The sequence below is a fragment of the Rhinolophus sinicus genome, linkage group LG04 (genome assembly GCF_036562045.2).
Source record: "Rhinolophus sinicus isolate RSC01 linkage group LG04, ASM3656204v1, whole genome shotgun sequence".
NCBI lineage: Eukaryota > Metazoa > Chordata > Mammalia > Chiroptera > Rhinolophidae > Rhinolophus > Rhinolophus sinicus.
This window is the reverse complement of record NC_133754.1, coordinates 5599349-5617980: the sequence shown is the minus strand read 5'-3', so window position 1 is coordinate 5617980 and position 18632 is coordinate 5599349. Positions and strand designations below refer to the sequence as shown.

Genomic DNA, 18632 nt, shown 5'->3' with positions numbered 1-18632 from the left:
GGCCAGTGTGACTGCACGCGGTGCCTGCGGTGGAGCTGGCCCTGCCAGCTCGGGCTTCACGCGCAGTCATTAGCGTAGATCAGCTACTACTGCCTGCTCAGGACTTAACAAGATCCTGCGGGATCTGCCTTCCAAACTCTGTGATCTGATCCGAAGCTGCTTCCTTTCCCGCCACCACCATCCTCTCTCATTCACTGGGCAGCAGCCAAATGGCAGCGGTCGTGTCCCTCAGCTAGAACCAGGGCTGTCCCACTTCCGGGCTCTTCCTTTAGCCTCAGCACAAGTCTTTCACCAGATCTACAAGCGTCAGCCTTGTCTCAGTTCTCAGGTCACATGACACCTCCTCAGACAGGCCCTTTCTGACCACTCTGACCACAGTACAGCTTTCTCCCCACCGCCTACTTACTTGCTAAGCCATGACCCAGTTTTATTGAAGTCTTAGCACTTATTTCTGTGTGGCACTATCTTTATTAATGAATTGTTAATTGTGACGTTAACGGTAACCCCATCACCTGACAAAGCACCGACTACGTGATAATAATGCTCGATAAATATTTGTTTCATGAAGGAATGTTTTTCATCTTTTCAGCCTTTTGCATTTTGGAGATTTACCTGAAGATTAACAGGATTTTTTTTCCTTTGTTAAATTCTAACAATTTTTTATTTCTTGAATTCTCATAAAATTGAGTTAACTTATATTTAATTTACAGACATTATAAAGTTAGTTTTAAAAATCCCAAAGAAATCATTTTCTCTTTTAAAATAGCATGTCTTTGGTACAACACACACTACATGTGTTAAAGCTTGGAAAGGAATTAAACCTGCTGTTACCTGTTGAAATTAAAGTTACTGCTATAGGGGAAACAAAGTTTCACCCTGAGAATCAATATTGTACACCATATTACCAAAGGTTTCACAGCCCAAGCTTTACAAATTTCTGTAAATGCATTCATTCAGTAAACATTGGGCACCAATTATGTGCCAGACATTCAGGAATAAACCGGTAAGATGTTTCCCTACCCTTGAGTTGCTCACTGTCAATAATTTGTTCTTTGCTGTGCAACGTTGGGTGTGTAGTTTCAAAAAGAAAAATACTAAATCTGCTTCATGAACTACCCTTCTATCTTCTAGCTTTTTAAGGCTTTATTGCATCGTCCAAAATGATGCAGTTCTATAGGAGAAACACACACACACACACACACACAATTTGTGAGGCTAAGTGAATGTGAAATATTTAAAATTAATTTACAAATGTGTTGTTTACCAGTACTGTCTGGTACACGCACCATTTTTGGAGGGGGTAGGTGTGGTGGCAGCCAAATGCTATTGTTCACAGAATTTTCAATACTTATTACATAATTATACTGAATGCCATATGGCGTTTTATTGCAGCTCATTAAATTACTAGGAGTGTATACTTCTATTTTTGTTACTTTCAGTGCATTTCAGTAGCACTATTTTTTGTTATATAAACTTTAGATGATCCTTTTTCGTAAAAAATTATCCTTCAAGATGAAAATAATTCATGGAATACAGACTATTCCAGAAACAATTCCTATGTCGATTCTGAATGGTGACTAAATGACAGTCTATATACTATATAGCCTTCATCTATAGAAAATAAGAATAAGAATTGCCAACCATGTCAACAAAGAGATAACTGAAATGATTTTTTTCAAGGACATTTTGTTTTGAAAACCACCTCTGCTGTTTTAGTATATTAGTCTCTTTTTCCTTCCTGGAACTCTAGAGGAATGACTCGTTTCTCATAGTTTTCCAAAGAGCTATTACTGAATTCTTTTAAAAAGTTCGTTACTTAAAAAAATTTGTAATTAGCTTTAATGAATGAAAATCTTTCTAAAATATATTCCATAGCGTACCTATATCCACACTGCATATACAAAATATATTGGGAACATGATTCAGCCTTCTCTTTTAATTTGGTTTTTGGTGCGAATGCCTAGTTTTGAATTGTGTGGCAGATGCCTTCAGATACTGTCGAGAAGAGGGGGGTTAGTTACCCTTTTACAAGATGGTCACAGAGTATGATCCTGTGGGAGTTCTGATTGTTTCCTATAGGTCTTCACTCCCCTCCGAGCAGCTGTCATTCTGTCATGTTGATTGTCGTGTTACTGTCTGTTGCAGTTCTCGCTTTGTTCTGATTTAGTGTTTTTAATTTCCTGTGAGCTAGGAACCCAGTTTTAAAATTCTATTAGAATGAATAATGTGTGTTAAAAAAAAAGACTGAATAGACTGAGTGAAGGTCTCCTGGGCTCGCCTGTGAGTCAAGTGCCCAGAGCTGTCTTGCTCAGCCTCGTGACATCTGTTTTGGTGGCTGAGATGCTCTTTTTTGCTTCTTTCCTGGGTCTGGTTAGGGCAGATGTCACTATATTTAATAAATCACAAAATAGAAAATATGTAGGCTGTCTCGTTTTGCAGCCCTTCCTTTGGGTCACTCGGTCCTTGTTGACATGACACCCTGGCATCACCTGTCTGAAACTCAGATACGTAATCAAGTATTGCTCGTTAAATTCCCTGACATCCTTCTCAGTGCTTTGCTTGAAACTGAGTCATACAACTAAATGGACTTGATTAAGCTGTTGATTGCCAAAGCTCATTTCTCTGCTCTTTATTCAAAGTTCTATCATGGATGAAACATGCAATTTCAAAATCTGTTGGGTGTTGATAACATACCACGGTATTCTGCAGTCAGTCTCCGGTACCTTCATGAGACCTTCAGTTTACACTCCAGACTACCTTATTTGTCAGGCATTGTGCTAGGCAGGCGCTATGCTACAATGAAGAAAAACAGGGTTTCTGTGTTTAGGGGCTTACGTAGTACCTGTCGTTCTCTAATGTCTGTGTGTGTACGCACGTGGGAACTTTGTTAAAAATGTGGATTCCACGGGCAGCTCCAGCCCCCAGAGTTTCTGACTCAGCAGGTTTTGAGTTGGGACTAGAAATGTGCATTGTTAATAAGCAACCCGATGATTTTGATGTAAGGGATCCTCAGAGCACATTTTGACAAATATTAGTGTGGCTGACAAGGAATTCTCAATGAGGAGGTACGGTTGTCAGATTATACATGGACGAGGACAGTATAGTGCTGTGTGTAACCTGATTGCCATTTCATCTGTAATCAAAACTCTCCCAGAAGTCTATTTTCTAAATCACTGGCTTATGTTCCTGCTTATTACCTTTATGTGGAGATAAAATGCCAGAAAACTATGATTAAATCTAAGTGTGGTGATTTCTTATCTCTTAATACCCGCCACCAATTCATTTTTTCTATACGAGTAGCATTGGCCTCTGACAAGCTGTCTCCCAAAGATAGCAGTTGTGAGAAAGCTCGAGCAAAGGTAACACGTTTCCATTCAACGACTCATTTAAAAATGAAGTGTCATCAAATGCATCTTGAAGTGCACATAAGAAATTGTGTCACTGGTTGCCTCCAGGGAGAGAATCTGGAAGTCTGAGGGAGATTTGTTTTTAATCATGCATCTTTTTGTACCTTACACATTTTATACATTGTGACCGCACTAATCTAACAATCAAAACTCAATTGGAGAACGTGTGTCGTGTTGTATGTAGCCTTAGCTCTAAAAGCGTACTATTCATTGTTACTCACTTGGGTGTCTCTTAAGCCTGCTTGCTTTTTCTTTTTCTTTTTCTCATTTGCTTTCTTTTTGACACCTTTCCCTAGCAGCATATTCTAGAGGGTGGAGCTTTTCCTCTTGTAAGCACATTATTTGAATCTCTCTTCCTTTATTCAGGGGTTTGTGATACCACTTTATCATAAATTTCATTCTTACACATCCTAGGGCCTGTTTCTAAGCTGTCTTTTCTACTTCAGGTTTCTAATTTTATACTAGAAACGTGTCATTTTAATTATTGTGGCTTAATAACATTTTAATGCCTAGAATGTTATGATCCTCATTCTTCTTCTTTTTTTTTCTTAATTCTTCTTACCTGTTCAGTCTTCCATGTCAATTTTAGAACAATTTTTTTAATTGAGAAAATCCAGTAAAATTTTTTATTATAAACCTATAAAATCATTTGGGAAGAATTAACTTCTTGACACATTTCATCTTCCTATTCAGAAACAAAGCTGTCCCCTCCATTTATATCTTTTAGTAACAGTGTGTGGTTGTCTTCATATGGGGTTGAACATTTTTATAAGTGTTGCTTTGTATACTTATATTTTTGTTGCTATTGCAAATGCTTTTCCTTTAAAAAATATATTTTTTATATTTTATTCCTGGAGTATAGGAAAGCTATTTTTGTATATTTACACTATTTCTCGTCTATCATTGTTCAGTTGTTTCTTTTTTTAAAGCATATATTATTATATTGCCTGAAAACGTATACTGACTTTTAAAAAGTATTTCTTTAATACATGAAATGTAGAAGAGTTTGATATAAATATATATGTTCATAGTTATCATTTTGGTTAAAAATGTAAAATAAAACTTCTGTGTCCTTAAGTTCCGGAGATTATTGATCAGGTACACACAGTAACTTGAAACATGCCTGTCCAGTGTTGCTTTCTTAACCCGCCACAGGGCAGACAACACTCAGCACCGAGGGGCCCAGCTTATAAGGCTGGGCTGCTTTTCTGAAACAAATATCACAGGGTTCGCAGATATATGTGTGAAAACGTAACAAATTGTACACTTTAAGTCTGCAGTTTATTATATGTCAGTTATACCTCAGAACTGTTTAAAGGAAAAAAGTATCACAAAACTTGCTTGAGTTACGTTTCCTCTCAAATAGTCTGGCCTTCATTTGCTTTCCTTAATGGTTTCTGTTTTAGTTTTTGCTAATGGACTTTAAAAGGAGTGTAAATCAGCAGTTGACACAGTCCCTGACAGGTAATGGACGCTGAGTGTATTAGGTGGCATGTAATTGGGTAGCATCCTGGATCGTTTCTACCTCTGTGACACCAGGCTTTTTAGGTGGCTATGGGAACACGCGTGCTCTAGGGGGAGCTGCAAGACAGAAGGGCAAAGCACAAGGAGATGGAGCCCACAGCCACCTCGGGCCTGAGGGATGGCTTTGCTAGGGAGGTGCTGGCCCAGGGGGAGTTTGCCAGGCGAGAGAGGGAGGGAGAGGGGTGGAAAAGAAGGGGCAAATTCCAGAATGGCAGGGATCCTCAGGAGTGCGGGCAGCTCTGGTATGAGGCTGTCTTGCCCAGTTCACCAGCTTGTAGCGTTTTCATTCTGCTTTCGCCCCCAGTATCGGCAGCTGACACTGGGTCTGCCTTCCGTTAGGTCTCCAGGATACTCTTGAATTCAGTGTCACGCCCAGTCCTCACGCACTGTTCTGCCCTCCAGCTCCCGGCACCTATAGCTTGTCTTCATCCCTTGTTTGTTGTTCTTCCCCATCTCTCCCTACCCTGGTTCCTTCACCTCATTGCTGCAGAACTAAGGAACTAATGGACAGGAACGAATCTTCGTTTCACAGGGATCTCCTTCCAATAGATAGTTCTCGGGTTTTAGCAATGGGCTCCTCATAGCTTAGTCTGGCTCACAGGCCTTTCATACCCTGAACTGACATTTATTTTACCACGTGTGCTTGACTTCATCCCCCTCCTTTTCCCTCCCCTCCTCCCCCTCACTCTCTCTCTCCTTCTCCTCCTAATTCTAGCATTAATTTTGTGTCACTTCATCAGAGAAGTTTATATTCAATTTTTATTTTCATTCTTAAATGTGAATTTAAATTCTTCCCAGTTGGAACTTGTTGAAAACTTCTTGTCACCCCTCCTTTCATCCTCTTGGTGGAGAGAAAGTGAAACCATATGACCTAAAAGCCTATTCACAGTGGCAAGTCCGAGGCAGTGAATCAGTAGGGAGTCCTGACAGTTTCAGTGACTTTCACTCTTCCTGTCAATGTCAGGACCCTAGCAGCTGGTCCCAGCCAGGGCAGAGCACTCTCCCTGGGCCCAACCACACCTCCTCTAAGCTTTCCTCCTGGCTTGATTGGGTTCTAGCTAGCACCAGAACCTCTCTTTGTAATTTTCCAAGGTTGCTAAAGCAGCGTATTACAATTTACCTTTTCAGAAATTCTCTGAACCTCAGTGTACTTGGTGGCCACATACTGCCAGGTTATTCCCATCGATGATTCCAGCATTTATAGTTTCGTGGAGTCACTAGTGAAGTAGCTGTTTGCTGGATTTGCTTAGTCGCCATAGCAACAGTGGCGTGGTTAGTGTACGCCCAAGTAGCTTCCTGCACTTTGACATGATATGCAGCTAATAATCTGGTTTCTACTCAGTGCAGAATGGTATTTTTAAATGTGTGGAATCCAAGTTGCTTGATTCCACTGTTGTATTCAGTTGGCACCATCACATAGCCATAGATCATAGAGATTTTAATTTGGAAAAATGATTCCTACATGCAGTGTATATTACAGTGGCTGGCTCGAGAAACGTTGCTTCTGTCACCATAAGCAGCTTATTTAATCTCTAACCTAAATATTTTTAAGAGTTAGAGGAATGGATGACTAAGTTAGCCATTGGGGCTGCTTAATAATCTGAGGTGCTTAGCTTTTAATCACTTTAAATAATTCTCGTTACAAGCCTTCAATTTACAACATAACAAATACGAATATTGGAAAGTGCTTCTCATCAGGTAGTTCTTCTAGTCTTTGATCATCTAACTTCGGTTAGGTCAGCCTCTTGGAGCTACATTACCACATTCACTTCCCCTCCTACACTCTCACTTTAAATTCCTTTAGTCATTACTTCAACTAACAGTTACAGGAATCTATTTACATTTTTTAAAAGTGTTTCCTGCAGATTTCATGTATTAAACATGTACCTTACAAAAAAGACACATTCTCCACTATCCGTTACTTGGAGAACATAGTCTGTTTGTGGTGATCGAGTTCAGTGTCAAGAATCTGATCTAAGCTAGTGATGTAAAGATTATTGCTCTACCTTCTGTTATAAACAGGTAAAGACTGACTTTAAACCCCCAAGTTCACTTCACACTAAATTGCTTTTATCAAACACACCCTGTACTTGAACCCACTACTTTGTGTGAATTAAACCCGAAGCCCACTTCCCTTTCATCATCTGTATTCTCATTTTGATCTGTATAAAAAGCAAGTTCAAGACCTTATTCATTGTTCTTTTTTGAATCAGGCTCTATATATTGAACCAGGAGAAACATGGGCATGTTTTAGATAGAATGTGTTTATTCAAATGTGTGTGTGTACATATACGTCATACACATTTTCTCATCTGTTCCTGCCTAACTCGGTTGTTGAATAGATTGTGCTAGAAGACAAGCTGTAGGTCAGTTGCTATTTGAGCTTATTACCTTGGACTGTTCCATGGACACAGATGTTTCCTTTGCCTTCGGCAACACTCAAGGGAACGGGGAAAGAGCTCGGTACAAAACCATCACCGCAAGTGGAAAACACAACGTGGGAGTTTATGCTTTCTTACTGGTGTTTAGCCTCGTTAAAGATGTCTGCCAAAGCAACATTTATGAAGACAAATGACCCAGATGTAGATCGTATCAACAGCTTAGCAAAATGAAGTGGATTTTGCCCATCACTTCTCGAATGTGCATCATATCATGACTGTAAGTAGCCTGTGTAATAACTTGGACCATCCATGCTGCCTGTTGATGATGCAGAATACGTTTCTGTGCATTTGTTTTGGGCCCATAATAGCAGTCATTCGGTGACTAATTAGAGCTTCATGAAGAATAGCCTGGTAAAATAGCTCTCTTTTGAACAGAGCTAGCAATGCACATAAAATAACACATAGAGTCTAAATCCATAAAGCATCAGGACATTTTTTTACCCACATCTTCTTTCGAAAGCCATTACCTATATGCTAAGTCTATTGTCTTTGTACTAAGACCGCTATAAAAAACATAGGTTTAAATTGAACCAGGTAGTATTTTGTATTCTGAGAAAAACCAGACTGACACGTTTGTATAATGCCTTCTTCCCTGTACTGATAGCAAGAAAAATTATTTTATTAAACTCATCAAATGACATATTCAGTTCTTACTAAATCTATCCATAGGCTGTATGTAAGAGAACATGTGCATGTTGGCTGGATAACTTCGTGTCCGTGTCACACAAGTCCCCACCAAATGACGGCCGTCCAGAAGCTTATGTTCAGTCAGTGGATAAACAGTTTTGGGAGCTTAAAAAAAGTAGTCATAGTTGAATGTCTATTGAAATGACTGGTAGCATGAACTGACAAAATTGTGGGGAAAAATCTTAGTGTAATATTATTCTCAGCACTTTATCAATATGATGAACATAAGGATTAGTATTTCTGTTACAAAACTGAGTTAATTTTATTATATTGGTGATTTCTAGAAGTTTCTCTTTAAAAGAATTTTATCCACAAATGTAAAATCTGTGTGAGACTTTAAACTCTCAAAACCAAATCGGAACCTTAAATTAATGAATGCGTTTCATCCCCAATGAAAAGGAAAGGCTTTTGCATTCTGTTTATCTTCCATTAACAGAATGTAATGCATTAGAGTTCATTATTTTGGCACATTGAAAGGCCTAACTTGGGTTTTCTTCTTGGCTTCTTAGGACACATTTAGGATGGACTAAAAAGGCACCTATCTTTATTTTTATTTCTAATCTTTCATTTGCAGTTTCAAATGCTAGTGAAATTAGCAAATTAAATGGGACTTTTATGAAATTAATTATGCCCATATGCTTTAATTTCTCTATTAGCCTCATAGCCTTTGCAATATTTATTTTACTGTTTACCATAAAAATTACAAAGCTAAAAATTGCAAAAGTGGAAAAGTGGTGCTGGAAGGAACTCTTATTGTGGCAGTCGTATACCTAATGGCTCTGTCTAGGTTTCCTTTGAATCCTTGTAGAGAAATTAGCCAATTTGTAGGTGTTTTTAATCAAGATGTGTATGATGTGATTCAAGAATATTCTAGAGCTTGGCAGTCCCCAATACATCACAGTGACTGCTTGTCCTCCATTCTCTCATCTAGTCATTCCTGTGAGTCACACATCATTGTGGGATTTGGTTGTGGGGAGTGGGGGGGAACCCACAGGGAAGCAGAAATTGGGAGTCAACTCAGCTGTGTGGGGAGACCCTAGAATTAGTACTTAGGCACAACTCCTTTTCTGTATATGAAAGTAATCTGGGAGAAGAAATGGATGGTGTGGTGAAATGCTGGTGTCAGGAAGAGCTCTAAATGCTGCCTGAATTGACCCGTCTCCCCAACCCCACACAGACGTATATGAGGGTCGGTGTAGGTAAGTCCCGGGCAAAGTATTTAAAGGATATAAAAATCTAAACTAATCCTTAGGGATTACGGGTGGAAATGGACCTACGTATTTTTACTTAATGTTCCCTGAAGGCATTAGATTTGGCCACTGAGGTAAAAATAATGGATATGAAATAATCCGGAACTTGCATATAGAAAAGTCTAGGGGAAAGAGACCAAGGAGGTGAAAAATAGGGATACTGGCCAACGTAACGTAGATGTTCACGGTGAAGGGAAGGGAAGGAATGAAAGAATTTCAGTTGTACCCACTGTGCAGTTTGTCTAAAAGTGACCGACCCTGTGTCCTGGAAAGAAAAGTATATAACCTTGAATCGTATTTTAATATGATGAGGAAGACAGGGGAAGATCATCTTTGAGACTATTAGTTTTAAAATGGTCATGAGTTATCTACAGAGATGTTCTGCTCAAATGCATGTTTCTCTTTTTGTTAAACTCAGACACATGTTCTACTGGTTGAAAGTCATATATATATATATAAGAGATTGAATTGAATGCCCTAAGGATTAAATCCAAAAATATTTTGCCTACATCTAAAATTCAGTGAAATTTTTGAATCACATGTATAGTTACCAGCCAAAGCGAGAAGCTACCCTATTTTTCTGTCTTTTCGTGCTTCGGTTGAATTATAATGAGCTCTAATTAGCATTTCCATGAGCATCACATGTTTTACCTACAGCTGAATGGCATTTAGAAGGAAATTTTCTTATCCTTGAAAACATCAGAGGGGAGATCAAAGAAGGTACTTTTAATCTGATGTAGCCAAATATATCCCATCAGAATAAATAAAGGTTGGACACAGTTCCTTACATCTTGGTTTTAAAATCTAGTCGGTGAACCAGATAATTATTAAAAGTTGTTTATTTCAGTAACTCCCATACTTTCTGTTCACTGTGGCTACTTGAGTGATAATAATAACTACAAGAATAGCTAAAACGTCCCGAATACTTATTACGGGACAGGCCGTTTATTGAGGGTTTTATGATACAAAAATTATCTCACCTATTTATGTTGTTATAATCCTCATTTATTCCCATGAGAACAGCATGGTGTTAAACAGGTTGATTAACTTGATCACTGCTGTACCATTCTTTCTAGACTAAGTGTTCTTCAAGGTCATTCTACATACCATAGCTTTCCTTTCATCTTGGTGTTTTTTTAATACGAAATTATTGGCATGAATCTGAATACAAACGATGGTATTTCTTTATTCCTCTTTTGAGTATTAAGTTATAAATATTACTGGACCTTTTGATAGATAAGCTTTCACTCCCCACCCCTGGGAACCATACCAAATTGTTTAGGTTTTTTACTTTTGGTGGAATTTGGAGGAGGAAAATAAAATGAGAAGTTCTTAGTGAAACTTAACCTATTTTTTGTCATTCAGCATCCACTGGAGTTTAAGGTAATTTCACTTCTAGCATTAGGAAGAATAGCTACTTGGTGATCAGGGAAACACTTTTTCCTCTTGTATTTCTTTATGCCTGTACTGAAAATAGAGACTGGAGTATTTGATTACCACGAAAAGCATAATCTGCAAAGGATTTCTTCCATCAAATGCCATTCCTTCTGCTTCCCCCTTTCCTCTTTCCTGCCCCATTTTTCTCCTCCCCATCACACATACACTTACATTGGAACCCAAACGTTCCAAGGTGAAATGCAATTTGCTCTCTTGTGAAATGTTATAAGAAATCATGCCTGACTTGGACTAATGAAAAAAATATATACCGCAGTGGATAAGTTGCAAGTGACCAAAATTTATAATTATTTGAACAAAAACATCAACCAGTGCAAACTTTAGCTGACCTGTTGCTTACCAGACTCCTGAGAACCAGTTGTGGTGACACTTCCTGACCCCCCCCACCCCCCCCATCTGGGCGTGTGTTGTCCTGGCGTGCAGCCAGCTTGCTGGTGACTTAGAAGCACTGCTCCCACTTAGGGTCAAGGTACCCAATGAGCATGCCTTCAAGTTCAAGAGAAGGAGTCCACTGCAGAAGGAAAGAATATAAGGGAAAAGGATGCTCGGGCTGCACGGTAAGCTATTTATGTTTTGGACTGTTGAGTAGAGATTTTGTGTTGTTTAGGTAACAGAGGTAAACAGATACGCTCTGGAATGCTGGTGATGGACTTTTCCTGACAAAGTGAACATTTGACAAGGGATTGAAGGTCTTACATTGTTTCAGTGAAAAACAGAAATTAGGCAATAATCAGAAAAACAAAAACAAGACACTTACATAACAGTATTCATTACACTAACCATCATTTATTTCACCTGACTGAACTTAAATGCATACCAAACACTTCTGTGGGTGGCTGTTGTTTGTACCAAAAATCTAGGAGAAAACCCAGTCCAGTGTGAATCGTCATTCCCTCGCTAGGTGTAGGCCTCTTCTGAACATCTTGTCAGCTAATGTCACAGACATGTTTTGGACATAATATGTCTTCTTAAATAGCTATAAATATTTTAAATTGGGAAAGTATACCAACTTGAAAAGACGTCTGAACGGCTTCATTATATTTAAGATGCAATTATGATACAGGTGAAGAGCCCTGGAAAAGGAATCTTGACATTTTCTTCCCTCTCTGTCTCTGAACAACTGTACGGAGATGGGCTTACATTGGGACTTCATTAGCAATTGGAATCCTTCTGCTACAGAGGAATTCAACTCAGCGTTAAGTCTTTCATTTAGAGGGAGATATTAGGTTGACTCATATAAAATTTCTAGTTCTATAAAAAGTCAAGAATGATCGTTTCTGTATTTGATCAGAACTATTTTTCAATTCTTAGTCTGAATACAATCTGGGAGAGTCTGTCAGTGAGCTCATGCATTCGCATCTGGGTGGGAGTGTGGGATTAGAGGTAGAGGGAATTGCTGGTCCTTCAACAAAACCTTTGTCTGGATGCCAGTGGTTATGACACACTTGTGCCTGACTTTGCTACTTTTAGTAATAATTTGTAATTCTTTGCTGCTGCTTTGCTTAAAACAGAAAACAAAGCCCCTGAGGTATAGATATACAGACCAGAAGGCTGCTGCCTCGTAGCCCAGAATAACTGGTATATGTGTTCTTGGTTCTGAGGGGTTGTTTTTGGTGGTTTTTTTGGGGGGCGGGGGAAGGGGTTCCTGTTTCTTAAATTGAATTAGTTGGCAGTATTTAATAAATGACTTCACACAAAAATCTGACTCTGTGTTTTCTTGAATAATTAGACTGTCAGGTAATGGCGGGCTTGACTACAGAGTAAGTCAGCGGGTGCCGGCTTGCTGCCCACTTGGGATGGAGCGTCTGCTCTATCTCCAGTTCGCCGCAGCCCCACCCTCTCTGTTACTTTCTGCTCCACTTGACAGGTCACTGTACATATTCGAGTTTGTGATTCTCTTGCTCTGTCAAGTAGAACATTCTGTGGAGATAGAAGTGCCCTGTATGTTGGCCGATATGGTAGCTCCTTTAGCTCTGTGGCTCTTGAGCACGTAAAATGTGGCCGGTGGGCCTGAGGAACTTAGGTTTTCATTTTATCTAATTTTAATTTCTTTAAATAGTTGCATGTTGCTAGTGGCTACCATGTTGAACAGCGCATAGATAATCTATATCTTCTATAGAAAATAGAGTATTTTCCTTTACGGGGTATTTCCTGCAGGGTGAAAATTAAACCTCAATGCATTTTACAGTCTCTTTTCTTAAATGCCAGATCTAAAAGTAAGCATAGGATTACTGTAAATCATATGATTTGACAAGCAAATTACCATCTCTTAACAAATGCAGCCTAAAACTTTTCTTCTTATCTTTTTGTTCCCTCACTTATTTATTCAACACTTTATATCACATGCCTATTCTAGGCCCTAGGGATCTGAGGAAGGTCTCTGTTTTCATGCTTACAGACAATACATATTTGTAAGAGACTCTTGTCCAAGTAATTTAATGTTTAGTACCTATAATCCTTCTAGTAGCTCTGCCAGTTAAAGGATATAATTAGATTACTTGTCAATTGCAAGCCCTAAAATTCCTTCATTGCCACTCAAACCCACATTCGAATTGATAAAAGTGTACTAGTGTGATAATTCCTTTGAGAAGCTCTTTTTGTCCTATTCACCAAATATTGAAACTTCCTATAAATAAATTGTCTTAAAACTAGGCGTCACCGGAACCTTTTCATATTAGTAAGTCAGCTTGGTGCACACCTGCTTATTACCTCACCTGGCCTTTCTCCCAGCCTCTTCTGGGCGCCTGCTCCCACGCTGAGCCTTCTCCAGAAATTTCCCGTTTTCTTACCTAACTCGGGGCCAGGTGTTGGTGCGCGGGCGCTTTCTCTCACTCTGCAAATGTCGGCTCCTTTGCCCCACCGTGGGAGGCAGTATTTACCTCCTTTCACTGCCTTGCTCTCTCCCTTTCAAAAGTGAAATCAAAATCTTAAGAAAATACACATTTTGTGAAACCTATCATTTTTAAGATTAGCATAAATTGCAATTAAGTGCCACTATCACACAAAAGCTAGGTGAAGGTAAAATACTGATATTTACATTGCAAACTAACTCCTACATTGGCAGTCGCTCATGGAAACATTGGCTGTTTGGTGTTTTTTGTTGTTGGTTAATTCTGGAGTTGATAACCAGATCAACAAGGCAGTAGGGTTTTCTGCTTAGGTGTGAAAATAGCCTTGTGTATAAAATCAGGCATCATTGTTCTATTCGTTAATACGGGATTTGGCCTTTTCCTTTGCGATCTAGTTGTGCAATAAGGTGTCACGTGTTCATTTCCTGAACAATTATGTATTGAGTTATTTTTGTGTGAGGAGGCACTGCTCGTGCCAATGGGGTAAATGAAGGAGCCATTGACTAACATTTGTAGACTTCTCTTCCCCAATCTGCCAACAGCTTGCAGCACTAGAATTTGGCTTTTCCCCCATTTTGTTAGATCTTACTAGTAGTCATCCTTTAAAATATTTTTGGGATGTTTCTGCTACTCTCTTTTTTTTTAACGTGAATTTTATATTTCTAAAATACACTCAATAATTTAAATTCCCAGTATAGTACATAAATCTTACAGTGTAGTGAAGGTCTTTCAGTAATTTTAAGTAAAGGTGATTATGGACCATGATTATAGCCTAATGACTAGTGACAGTGACTTAATAAGCACCTTGTTTTCAGTGTTGTAAAGGAAAATGTGCTCGTGTGTGTGTGTGTGTGTGTGTGTACGGAACTGGGCTAATTGTGGTAAGTTGATGAGTGTCAAGGAGAATTACTTATTTTGAACTAAACACTGAGATTTTATTCTATTATATGGCCTTTTAGGAGACTATACAGAAGGGACTGCATACTTTTAGGGACTGTATTGATTAACTGCTTGAACCTTGGGGTCAAACAAAAAGATCTGAGTTCCAGTTCAGCTTTTGCTCTTTAAATATCTGTTATTATTTGTAATAGTTGTCATTTTATTAGCACTTTAGTTTTAAATCTTGTAGCCCTTGAGCTTTTTCTTTGTCAGGGAAAAATTAAAAGATAAAACTGACTCTTTATTTCCAGAAAGACTAGTAATTCAATGAGTCCTAGCCTTCTAAGAACGTGGAACTATATTATAATTGTCTGGAAGTGGTGGCACTAATTAGCAATAAGTATTTTTTTAATGGTTGATAAAACAAAATAAAAGCAAGGCCTGGCTTCATCTAAATGATTGCAGAATATTATTTTTCTATTACTGTTTCTTGAAAATAACAGCATATTTTAAAACTTTCTGGAAAAGCGAAGACCCATTTTTTCAAATGGTCAGGACAGTGGGGCTTTTAGCTTGTTCCCAGTCTAGCCTAAAACCCTTGTATGTGGTTTGCTGTTCAGCATTACAAACCAAACATTTCCAAATTATATTACTTTGTACAAGCTCAGATAAACCTTATTTTGACTTTGAAGTCATGTTGAAGTCATGATGCATTGTTCAGTGGTGAAATAGAGTTGCAGATTGTTCTGACACTTCAGGAGGTAATGTTAAATGAATTATTTAGTGTTAAGTAAAGAATCCTACTAAGTTATTTTAAACTGTTCAAGGTTAAAATATTTTAAGATTTAGTTCTTTAAAAATATATTTGCAGCCCATAGATTAACCTTTAGCATTAGGAATCATAAAATAATCCTCTTTTAATTAAAATAGAACGCTTGAAGTTGACTGTTTAAATGTATAATAAAAAGGTTAAATTTTATATGTGCTCTTTATTTTAAAAAAGTTAATTCATTGTTTTCCTGTATATATTTAAAAGATGAAATACTCTGAGGATCAGAAGGGCACGACACTCGGTGGGTGGTGGCATTGGTTTTTAGAACGTTGCATTAGAACTGAACAGAAAGTGTGCCATGTGACTCTGAATCAGGCCACAGCAGCTGCAAATAAATTCTTCAAATATATTCAAGTGTCAGAGCATGACCAGAATAAGCTACTGTTTATAAAGACACACTTACCTCAGCAAACTGAAACCCTGAGGAATTTTCAAATTGTGAAGTAATGGGAACAATCTTTTAATGTGGAAGGAAGGCGCTGTTACATGCCTCCCTCCTTGAAGATGTCATAAGATTAAACTGTGGCGTCAGATGAGGGCAGCAGGGAAGCCTAACATTACCGTTTGGAGAGGCCAAATCCCAGTAACTGCATTAGGGGTGGGCCAGGGTAGACACAGAGATGTTCACAAACAGGCTGCCACTTAGCGATATGTTTTCTCAAGGAGTTACGCCTGCATCCTTCTAACCTTTGTAAGCATTCCTGTCTGTCTCAATCCCTTTTTTCTCTCTGAAGGTTCATTTATTAGTCACTTAGAGACACGCGCTCAGCTTGGAGGCGCTGTCCCCCCACCCCACCCCTGTCTTCTTGGAAGCATGAGTAGTCCTGCTCCGGCTTACCCGGAAGTGCACACCTGGGGGTAATTTTTTACTTCATAGCCACATGCTGTCGGTTGTCACAGTACCAGCGCCCTGCCCGTCTCAGGACTGCAGCTCATTAGTTACACATGAGCGTTGTTTAATGTCGGTCTTCCACCAGAGCACGTCCGTATGGCGGCCTCGCCAGTCCCCCCAGTGCCTGGCAGAGGGGTGGCCCCCAACCAACACTTGTTGGATGATTGGCAGCAGAGGGCTCCTTCTAAAGTCTGGTCCTGGCGCAGCTGCAGCCTGGTGCGGAGGTGGGAGACAGGCATGGACTAGATCCCACAGGGACGTGCAGTCACTTGGAGGAGCTTGTGTTTCATCCCAAAACAGTGAAGGGTTGTTGTAAGTCCACGTGCATCTTTACGGGGCATCTCCCTTCTAGACCTCTGGCTAGTGCTTTCTTCATGGTTCATAGAAAGTGTATTTGTCACATGACAAGGAAAGTGACATTGTGCATATGATTTATGGTTACATATTCAGTAAATTTCTATAGACCTATTAAAGTACTTTTCTTACACTTTATAAAATAATCATTTTATGTATTTAAAGGATAACTGGATTTATAAATAATTGGAAGAATTTAAATATTTTTATTTCAATACAGAAATGACTGTACTGAATTTGGGGACCGTAGTAAAAAACAAAACCTAAAGTATTTATGGCTTTCAAATTAAAAAAAGCAATTGGTAGATATCTATTTACTCTTCTGAGTCGTTTGATGTTATATACCTAAAAATAGGCAGAAACAAACAGATGAGTAATTTCTTCTAAGGAATTAAATAATAAGAATGTCATAAAAACAGGTATTTTTTATACTGCAAGTTGTGCTTTTGCAGGAATTTTAAATGAAAATCATTTTTAGTTCCTATTCTGTTGAACCAAAGCATTTAAAGTCCCATTCAAAGAAAGTAATACATGATGTTGAACATGTATGGCCTTTAAATGACCAACATTTTTATGACTTTCAAACTAACCTTCCAAGAAAAGATCTTTATTTAAGAAAGTATACTTCCTTTTCTGATAATAAAAGTAATAGATGCTTGTGACGATGCGGATGAACCGAAAGGGTGTTATGCTGAGTGAAATAAGTCAGACAGAGAAAGACAAATACCATATGATCTCACTTATACATGGAATCTAAAGAACAAAATCAATGAACAAACAAAACGGAAACAAGACTCATAGATACAGAGAACACCTGATGATTGCCAGGGGGAGGGGTGTTGGGGAGCTGGGTGAAAAGGGGGACGGGATTAACAAGTACAAATAGGTAGTTACGAAAGAGTCACAGAGATGTGAAGTACCGCTAGGGAATACAGTCAGTAACGTTACAACAACTATGTACAGTGCCAGGTGGCTATTAGACTAATGGTGGGGGAGAGGGTCGCTACGTAAATTATACAAATGTCTCACCACTGTGCTGTACACCTGAAACTAATATAAAATAATATCGAATGTCAACTGGAACTGAAAGCATGTTTTTAAAAAGTAATAGATGCTTATTGCAGAAAGTTTTAAAAACATACGTAAATCTTAAAATGCATTAATTCTGATCTCTTCTTTTCCACCTTTCAAGTTAGTTCCACTTTCTTTTTTTAAAATCACATTCTTTTTTTCTGTTTATTAAGTAGGCAATTTTCTAACATGGTTCTCGATTTCTTTGCTGTGACCATGACATCCCAGTAGGTCCTTTTGGGTTCATTTTCCTTTTTACAGAAACAAAATCCTTGAGTAGTTCTCTCAGTGAGGATCGATGAATGATAAACTTTTTTGGTCCAAAAATAGTTTTATTTCACTCTTATTCTTCAGTTATAATTTAACTAGATATGGTTGGTGATTTCTTTCTTGTAGTATTTTAAATATATTCTTGTATTCTGAGGCCTTGCTGGTGAGAAGTCTAAAGGTACCATGATACCTTTTGTGTCTTTAAAAATAGTCAACTCGGCAAGCTGCACCTTTTCTCCCTTAAAACACTTTTAGATTTACTGTGTTGATATACCAAATGAATTAATCTAATTTTTAAAATAAGAAGTAAATGGTGAAATGTGTGGTTTACTAAATATGGTAACATTTAGTCCAAAACAAAACCTCCTGAGACTGCTACATGAATAAGTAGGTACTGGTCAAGTACTGTGGTTTGTAATATGCTGTACAAGGTGTCATATGTTTTATTTTCTGCCTTTTTTCAAAGGTGGTATTTTGGGTTATACTTTAATTCAGATGGAGTCCTGCGATAGACGTGCTGTCCGATAGAAGTTTCGGTAGTGGGGGGAATGTTCCCTCTGTGCGCTGTCCAGTGACACAGCCACCAGACCTGGGAGCTACTGCGTTATCTTTTTTTTACCTTTATCTTGTCAAGTGACTAGAAGTTTTGAATTAATAATTCATTTTTACATGCATTTTTTCCCGCAGAAATTTTAAGCTGATTAGCTTGTTTTAGTAAAGT

At 38.5% G+C, this 18632-nt stretch overlaps 1 protein-coding gene across 1 annotated transcript in view; it reads left to right on the top strand.

The window, feature by feature from the left end:
* The window catches only part of GTF2F2 (general transcription factor IIF subunit 2), a 129607-nt gene that overhangs the window by 81070 nt on the left and 29905 nt on the right, over window positions 1–18632 (top strand). The window lies entirely within an intron of this gene.